Raw genomic sequence first — 9,893 nt, 5'->3', positions numbered from 1 at the left:
TGTGAAATCTATTTTTGGAAGTTTGAAGATCTGAACTCAGCATCCGCGTAGGTATTTCTACAAGTCCAGGTTGAGGAGTTGAGGAAGCAACGGGTAAATTGAATCGCGGGTTGTTGTAGCTCATGACGTGACGCTGATGGAGCGAGACAGCAATCCTGTGTTAAATCACTGCTCGGGCCTCCTCTGCTCTTTGCTGCTCGCACTGCGCTGCCTGAAAACAAGATAGACAGAAATAAGGAGATAATCCCCTCCATCTCTTCGCTCAAACAGAAATCGCTCCTTATCTCTGTCACTTCCTCCTCCGGGAAAGCGGTCAACACGGCTAAGATTGGTTTGATCGAACCGTGAAAACAAACAAACAAACAAAAAAAAAAAAAAACAAAGAAAGTGGCTTTCTCTTCAAGCTACCCGAAATCTCTCAATGTTGGCCAAGCTCGTTTCACCGCTACGTAGATTTGATTTGAATAATCAGCCTGATTTCCTTTCGACAGCAAAAAAAAAAGAAAGGAACATTTTCTACCTCATTAATTTCCATTTGTCAACACGCTCACCCACCTGCCTCACCGTGTGAGCCACACACACACTCGAGTGTACACAGATGGGTGCAACGCTGGATGACAATTCGTGGATAACAGAACAGAGCCTGTTGTTGAAACTGAAAAAAAAAAAAAACACAAGTGGGACACAGGAAGAAGTGGGTCATCTGCACTGGACGCAGACAATTAGTTCCTAAAGTTACCTGCAGATGTTTTGCTTCTGTGTGCACTTTTGTTATTTTTTTTTCTGGACTCGCTGACTCTCGTAGAAAGTAAAGCTAATCATCTCCATACATTCAATGCATGGAGCTTCATACTTCCTCGGTTCACCACTTATTCTTTTACAGGCACCCATACCCTTACAGCCTTTCATCATTTTAATGACCTGCAAAAGTGAAATGGGGCATTATGGGCTGAAAAACAACAGGGAGGTGAGAGGTGGTGAGGCTATCTAATTGCTCCACTAATCAATTATGTGTCTGTGGGCAAACGTAATCAATGGCCAACATATGTCGCTGGCCATTATGTTCAAATTCTTCACTGACGCAATCTGTCAACGCTGCACGGTTTGTGTCAGGAAAATATCAGCGTTTACACGTACGTGTGGCTAAACCTTTGGAGACCGACTTACAGCCAGTCTCATTATTGCTTCCTGGCACTATTCTGCAGGAGCCGTGCACAATACGAGGGTCTCTGTGCATTTGGGCCGTGCCTTTCAAGGCATGCCGGCGGACGGAGATGCAAAGGAAAGCTTCTCTCTCTCTCTCTTTTCTGCGCCTCTCCAGGTAATTGTGCCGGAGCACGGAGAGACGGGAGGCAGGCACAACCTCGCCAAGGGGATCAGGCACAGAGGGCAACATAAATTCACCTCCGCTCTTGTCCAACCGGAGAATTAAAGACAGACAGTGTGGGATAAAAGATAAAGGCACAACCAGAACAACAAGAAGAAAAGGACAGATAAAAAGCTCAAAGAAAGGATGATTTGTGGGACTTGTTTTTTTTTTTTGCACGCGTACATCGAGCCATACACGCGGTTCAGGTCAGGAGTGTGCATATTTTCATTATTGGTACAAACTCCATAGTAATTTATTTATTTGAACAAATGAACAGTATGTGTTTAATCAGTCAAAAAGGATTTGGAACTGGGTTACAAAAAAATAATTTCTGGAAGTTGTCTATGTTTTGTCAACTGAATTAGGACTATCTTGCACCACTGAATCCAGCTCGGACTTGTGCAAATTGAACAATAAACACTGATAAGGGTAAATAGATGTAAATTGAACATTATGTCTTCATTGTGCAAAATTCTCTTTTACGTCCTGATGGAATCTCAACACTCATTGATCCCAAATTTTCAGGAAACCGATCCAAATGTGGGAACACGTCATGCATTTTGATGCTCATGTTGCGTCCATAGTTCAGAAAGTTGACCTGATTGAGGAAAACCAGTGGGAGTTTTGATTCAGCACATCAAAATCACCTTAAAACAGTTCAAAAACCCCAGACAGTTTTTATGGCTGTTGAGCAAATATCCGTGGACTGTAATCAAATGCCACATCTATGCTTGGAAAACAACAAATTTAGGCCAACATTATAACTTAGTTCACGAGGAGGATCAACTATGCAGACAACATTATGCCAGAAGGTTACAGAAAGTGTGGATTTTTTTTAAGTCTAAATATTAGCAGTGGCTGTGTGTGGAGACGTATTTGAGTCGGAGGAGAATTTGAAGACCTTATGCATTAGAGAAATTCTACAATGACTTCAAACTTGTGCATCTGTGACCGAAAGTGTAGAAACGGCTCACTAAAACCTCTTTTAAACCAAAGGCCTGCACTTTTCATTTCATTGGGTTCTGTTTGGGATCTTCTCTGAGCTTTTTGCAGCCTCTCTGCTCCAGGGAGCTGGCAGCTTCCGATCAATACGTCAGACCCCGAGCCGAGCTGAGTCGGGGCACTGCAGTAAGGACACAGACACGTAGTTTAAGGCAGATGTAAAAGTGGAGACAATCACCGTTAAAGGTTTGGGGTCAGTGTGAAGAGAGTAGCAGCAGCTAAAACTGAGAAAATCTCCTGGTAGATGAGATCACCAAAGCCTTACATAAAGCGGAGCAAAGGAAAATAAAAATCCTCCAGAACACTATTTCTCTTTTTCTGCTTTGCTGCAGCCGTTCTATAATTTCATTTCCCTGTGGCACCGTGAGTGGGTTATAATGTTCTTCTTTTTTTTTTTTTTTTCTCAAATACTATCTCAACCAGTTGCCTGTAATCGGCACCAATAATCCTCTTTCATGAATTGCAGCAGTGATCGTAACAGTGCTGATTAAAGCCTCGTACAAAATGCGTGTGGAGAAATCGTCTTATGCCCCCCTCCCCAAAATAAAACACTCTGATCCAATTCAATCAAAGATCTGATACGGAGGATGAGGACCGAAAATTGATTCGCGTGAAGAGAAGTGAGCATGAGGAGGAGTCAGGAATCCACCCGGCGTTCTTGAATTTGCGTCTTTTGATGGTTTGCGACTCGGGTAGCAAGTGGAAACACCGTCGTACACGCAGGCGTGTCACGGCGACGAGCTCAGTGCTGCCGTCGGCGCGTGGAGCCGAAATGAATCTTTGAAAACCCGCTTATTTAAAATCACGACTCCCTGCTCTCCCGCGCCCGTTTCTCATAGCATTCTTGAGCCGATCGAAAAGCTTCTCCTGGGCTTCAAAGCACTCACACGAAAAAATTCCAATACTTTTCTCTAATTCTTTCTTTCTTTCTCCTTACCCCTGTGATTACCTTTTTTTGTTGTTGTTTTTGGCCCTGCAAAGGGAGTTCTGCCTCATCTGACAAACAGTCGAGACATCACAGAGCTCCGATTACAAAGGCAAAGGACACGAGAACACCGGCACATGCAAGGGGATGCACAGAGGAATATTTAAAAGAAATTGTGTTTATAATAGGCTCGCCTTCCGAGAGAGCCGTCCCCCGTGCCTCCGTGCACAACAAAAAGTGTAATCACACAAGTCTTTTGAATCAATCCCCCTTCCACGTCAGATGATGCATATTCGCCGAAGCGTAAAAAAAAGGCTTTGAATTTCAAAGCGAGATTTATTTTTGCTGTCATTTTTCAGGGGGGAAGGTTGAAAACTCAGTTATCTCTCCGAACCCCTCGCCCCCAGAATGCGCCGTAAAGTAGATGAGTTTTTCTGTCTGCTGGCAGAAGTGCAACACGAAGCTAATACGCGGTTTGTACTTGATGTCACTTGGACGTCCGTCTGCGTGCCTACAAGAACGGCGGCCTGCGAGGTCACCGGCGTTTCGAGAAGCGCTCTCGTGTCCCTTTGTGGTTTAAGTGGCCTCCAAATTACCACAAAAAGCGGCGTCTGCACAGAATCACCAGAGACGATTATAAAATCCAACTTACTGCATACGGATGTAGACAGAGAAAAAGAAAAATCTGCCCAACTCTGAATTACTGGAGTTTTTTTTAGTGGAAAAGTATTGTTTTGTTTTTTATTTTTTGGAGATTCTAAGTACATATGTGTTCAACCTGGACTATAATCCACCCCACTTATTGCCCAGGATGCTCTCATTTTTAACGCCAGTCGCTTTCTCACCGTCTACTCCGTCTATATATCTGCTGAAAAAGCTGCGTTTCCACAGCACTGTAGCGCCACCTCCGTGTTTCACACCATACGGTGTGATGTGTGGGTTGATGCTCACAGATAATATTTTGCATTTAAGCCAGAAAGTTCAGTTTTGGTGGTAGTTTAACCGGAAACTCCTACTTCTGCATTATTTCTGTGTCCTCCTTGTGGCTTGTGGTAATCTCTACCTGAAACCTCTCATAGTTTTCTTTCAACAGTCGCTTTCTTCTCGTCTCTCTTTCCTAAAATCCAGATTTGTGGCAGTGCAAGAGCTAATAGCTGCTTTATCTCCCTCCTAAGCTGGGGATCTCTGCAGCTCCTTCTGAGTTAGCATTAACCACTTGGCTGCTTCTCTGATTTCTGGCCTCCTTGCCTGACTGGACTGCAGGTTTAGGTGGACGGTCATGTTTAAGTAAGTTTGGTTCTGTCGTACTCCATCCTGTTACATCAGACGGTTTTTTAGGGCTTTGACATTACAAACTTTACTTTGTTTTTTATTTTTACTTCTGTGAATTTTTGAATTCACAGAAGTGAATTGTGGATTCGATAACAATAGCGTGTTATTCCTCTTCACAATAATGCGCTGTTGTGTGTTGGTCTGTTATAAAAAAAAACTGGATAAACTATTGATTTGATTGATTAGCCATCACACAACACTTTATCCAAACTGTAACAATTTCAGCAACTTGTCTGAAAAGGTACATGCTAAAGTACATGTTTTATGTTTATGCCTGTCCCACACATCAAATTAAACTAAATTACCGCTTCATAAATCAATACAACATAATAAAAACACCCAAATCCCTTTGCACATATATAAGACACTAAACTGAAACATCAAATGAAAGAAAAATAATCCAAAACCAAAACACATATAATACAATATGAAGCTATTTACCCTTCTGACCATAAAATATTTTCTTTATCATCAATTTTTTAAAGACATTTAATAAACTGCACTTATTTCATCATTCCATAATTTAAGTCCAACAACAGCAGACGACCTTCTCTTTGTTTCTTTGATACATTTAAAAACATGTCGCCAAACATATTTGGACTCATATAATGCAAAAAGATCTTTGCACCCCAACTGGCAGAAAGCTTCATTTTGCTCTAAACATTATTTTTGATCATTTTAAACAACATCTGCATTATGGCTCCGACCATCAACATTAAACTTGTAATGTGACAAAATGCTACAGTTGAGCTGTGGGTAGCATCGTTCCAGCAGCTCTCTGCCATCCTGGCAGCCAAATGCCAAATCTCTCCTTGGCCAGTTAACGGTGCTTATGGACACAAACACACAAAGATTACGTCTTTGGAGCCTGAGCCCGTCGGTGCCAGCTGTCAATAGCATAACTCGCCTGGAGCGAAGTGACCAAGCATGAAAGGAATCCATAACGTGCGCGCATGGCCCCCCCCACGGATCCGCAGCAGCACAGGTTGATAAGGAGTCCGATGAGCTAGCATGAAGTGGCTACTATTGACCGCTGTGGCAAGCGGTGAGTGACAAGACGCGTTTTCTGTGTCCAGGTTTCGTCTGTGGTGGGGACTGAAACCCAGACGCTCCGAGGGGGAAGCTCAGACAGCACTAAGAAAGATGAACACGGACTGTAATCAGTCACTTCGCTGTTCATGCTTTGACTGCGCTCGCCGAACGAGCCAATAGACCATTACCTCTGTAATTAGCCAGGCAAAAGCAAAGGGGGGGGGAAAAAAGGTAACACACAGAAACACTATCTCAGCCACAATTAGCTAGAACACTTTAATTAGCGATGTGATTAAAGACGGAGAGGCAGAAAATCCCTCAGCGAGTTCCTCAGCCTCCCACTCCCTGCAAACTCTGATGAGAGCGAGTCCAACTGGAGCTGCGTTTGCGTTTTTTTTTTGTTTCTTTTATCCTAAACAAATATGTGTGCAGGCCAGTGGTCTATCTGGGTTTAAACTAACACCGCTCAGCACTTACACAGAGGATGAGGACGCAGCAGTTGACGACAGCAAAAAGGGAGCGGAGAGGGCTGAGCTACGAAACAACAGCTTTAATATTTACAAGCTGAGAATTAATGTTGCTGAAAACCCTTCATGTGTCATCATGGCCTCCATGTGCAATTGCATGCATCTCAGCTGAGGTGAGCAGATAAGAGCTAGAAAAACACTCAAGGATGGAAAACCTTCTTTCAAACGAACGTCGCCAAACGTGATGAGCATTTACTTACTTTGTTGCATCTGACGTCATGATCCAGTCAGCAGTGTTTAAATTAAGGTACTAATTACTAATCAAATATGGGAAAAGGAGGGATTGTGCTGAAACCAAGTCACACTCATGTAGAGCAACAAAACCCATGAGAATATTTTTTTATGGTTCAAAGAAATGCTGACTTAAGGGACTGTCTGAATAAGAACACAAAATAAGGAGACATTTGAAGACAAAGAAGGATGCAACGTCGAGTCACCAGAAGAAAGTGTTCATGATGCAAAACAGAACAGCGATGTGCCTCTAAACATTTGGAGCAAAGTTATATGGGGCGATAATATCAAAACCGGGCTTCAAGACCAAAACTATCAAAGCAACAACTGGGAGGCGTCAACATCATTCCTGTTATGTAACACAGTAGCTGAATATCACTGAGCAGTTTTTGTTGGCAAGGTTTAAAAAAAGTGGGCAAATGCATTAGTTTGACAATAAATAGATATTAAAAAAAACAAAAAAACATTACATTTTTCTGACAAATCGTGAAAACAAATGCAAGCTTATGGGAAAAATTGTATTCTAAGTGACTCTAGTGTGGAACTTTGACCTGTTTGTATTTTTATGGTCTTGTTGCATTTAAAGTAACAATTTGCTATATTTTTTGTCTTTTTTGAGGGTAAAGACATCCACCCAATTTGTTGACTATGAAGAAAATTGAAAGTAAAATAAATGTAGTGACCGACGTACTTTACCATAAAGACTAAACTCCCTTCGGGTCACAAGCAAGTAAATTAGAGAATATTTTACTTGTGTTGTAAGCAAATAAAATTTGCTTAAGGACCTCATTTAGAATCAGATTTTAACACAGGTTCTCATTCGTGTTGTTGATGGCAGTGAGTATTTAAAAACACAAAACCTTATCCTTATGACTCTTTAATTTGGTTCCTGTCTGTTTTTTTTTTCTCAAAACAATTGCACAGATGTGGTTACTGCTGAACAAAACCTTTATGGGCTTAAATGCTTTTATCCCTATAAAATCCTCCCATCAAATGCCACAGTTATATTTAGGAAGCTTTCTCAGGGACAAGGACATGTGGCCGAAAATGATCCGTAATCCCAGGACATGGTAGACTCTGCATCAAATAACAGGTTGTTCCCAGCACAGTTGAAAGAGGAGCATTGGACAATAAATGGGAAATATGTATGGGAGACTGCTAACAGTGAACTCTATCAAAATCTGAATTGTTCATCGTTTTCACCGCTGCCAAAGGAGTAGTTCTTTCCACACAAGCACAGGACAGAGTTGAGTCAAGGCCGTATTACTTGCAACTCACTAGTCATTTACTTTTAACGTTGTTCAAACAATTGAGCTGTTCATTCAAAGTATACAGTCACAGATCTGCCTTCTAAAATAAAGCAAAAGAAGTAAAATAAAAAAAAAGAAAGTCCGTCCAAGCAAAGCAACATACGGTCATGAAAAAACGAGAAAAACCCCCAAAACAAAACAAAACAAAACAAAAAACAGCCCGGTTCCACAGCACTGTCTGCCATCAACAATGCAGGTGCAATGATTCATGGGAAAATTCATCTAGGGATGAGCTAGAAAGCTATAAATCACTGCTGCTGCGAGACATCTGCACCCAGCAGCCCCAGCCTTGTTGCTCCACGGTTGTTTGTGGAAGTTTATGGGTGACAGCTTGCTTGTAGAAGGGTGTGGCTGTGGGAGGCGGCCTCAAAAAGCTGTTTATCATTTAAATCAGACGATACCTGACCATATCCTCACTACGCTCCAGCCTATTGATTTCCAACTGGATCAATGCATATTTAAAGCCTCAAGTGACAGCAGGCGGCAAGTGTAACGCAGTAGATTTACTGTTCTGTTTTTTTTTTCTGTTTCATTCTGCAAAAAAAAACAAAAACAAACAAACAAAAAAAAAACGTCCCTCTGTCTCCTTCCTCGCCGCACTGCGCCCTGCCTCTTAGCAATGTCTTGGTCTTAAAAGGAACATATTTATTTCTGCATCAGTGACACCAGCAGAGGACGAAGAGGAAGAGTACAAAAGAGAAGGAGAGCGAGGAAGCACAGGAAGAAGAAGTGAAACCACTCGGTCCTGGCTGCTGTTTGTCTGGCAGGAAAGCAAACTTCTCTGCTACGCAAGGAGGAATTTGTTTAATTTACTTTAAATTAAATGCAGTTTCTTTGTTTTTTTCTTTCCCAGACAGGTATCGTTTTTAAGGTTTCACAGATGAAGCAGAAAAAAATGGCAAGTAGATAAAACAGAAGCTGAACACAAGACAGAGGATCTCAGTGCAGAGCTAAAAGTAGAGACAGGCTGTATTCTATCAGACAGGCTGACCTTCTCGCTGTGGTTGTCTAACAGTGGACTTAATTAATTTCACAGCTTTCTCTTGTCGTGTGTTTTCCTATATTTACTCTTTTTTTTTATTTAAAGAACTTCTGTACAGTTGTACCTTTTTTTCCCTCTTTTTGGCATTTACTATAATCAATTAACGGTTATTCAACGCGCAGATTGAAAACGTGACCTTCTAATGTCCATGCACCAAACTCCTGTGCATCTTTCATGTTTTACCTGCGTGCATTTTCAGATTTATTCGTCAGTCCCAAAGGAACACATTTTCAGTAGATATCTCCACAGTCACCAGGCTACCCATGCCACAACAAGCCACAGATGGTAACAAGGAATAACACTTCTGTGCATTTTTCTTCTTCTAGTGCTTCCATTGCATCACCCTTGTTATACTTGTTCCCTCGCCTGTGTGACATCTTCCCTTCAAACATCTACAACAAATATGTTCAGCTTAAAACTTGAAATAGCTGATGTCATGGGAGCCATCAGAGTCCCTTTTTGGATTAAGGCGATGTAGTTTCACGGGACGCACAAGCAAAAGACAAAAGAAACCTGAAACAAACAAGCAGCTGTCAGTTGGAAGCCAGTGTTTCCTATTGCTTTGTTTGATGGAACAGTTTGCAAATGCTTGGGAATGGAAGAGCGTTTACCAGGGAGGACATTAAAGCTAATATTTGAACCCTGTTCAGGGCTAAACTAGCGACCATTGCCTATGCATTAGATCACCTATAACTCCAAATTAAAAATATTTGGACTGATCTGCCCTAAACTACAATATTCGACAAATAACTGAGATTTTCATAGCAGCTTGAGACTAGCAAAACTGGAAATGTCGTACTGAGCCTGAAAAAAAACCCAAAAAAAAAACAATACATTAAATTATTAAGGTTTTCCACATTGATTATATATTCTTGTTTTGAGATTTGTGAAACCTTTACACCATTTGGACAAAAATAGAGGTTTAGTTTTCTCAAAAACATCCATCCATCCATCTCTCTTTATGTTAATCTGCTTTTCTTTCACGTTGCCTAATTGGAAAACTGGCATGACTTGGGATAACAATGAATGATTTGAAAATGCCCTGGTATGAAAATACATACAAATCATGACATTTTAGGATTAGGATTATAGGCTGAGATTGCTATATTGGTGTTTTTTTTAA

General features: G+C 41.3%; 1 protein-coding gene across 2 annotated transcripts in view; it reads right to left on the bottom strand.

Moving 5' to 3' along the window:
* LOC103148081 (schwannomin-interacting protein 1-like) overlaps positions 1–9,893 on the bottom strand; it is a 265,763-nt gene that overhangs the window by 134,589 nt on the left and 121,281 nt on the right. The gene's annotated exons all lie outside the window — the stretch shown is intronic.

The sequence above is a fragment of the Poecilia formosa genome, unplaced genomic scaffold (assembly GCF_000485575.1).
Source record: "Poecilia formosa unplaced genomic scaffold, Poecilia_formosa-5.1.2 Scaffold197, whole genome shotgun sequence".
Lineage (NCBI taxonomy): Eukaryota > Metazoa > Chordata > Actinopteri > Cyprinodontiformes > Poeciliidae > Poecilia > Poecilia formosa.
This window is presented reverse-complemented; position numbering and strand designations above follow the sequence as displayed.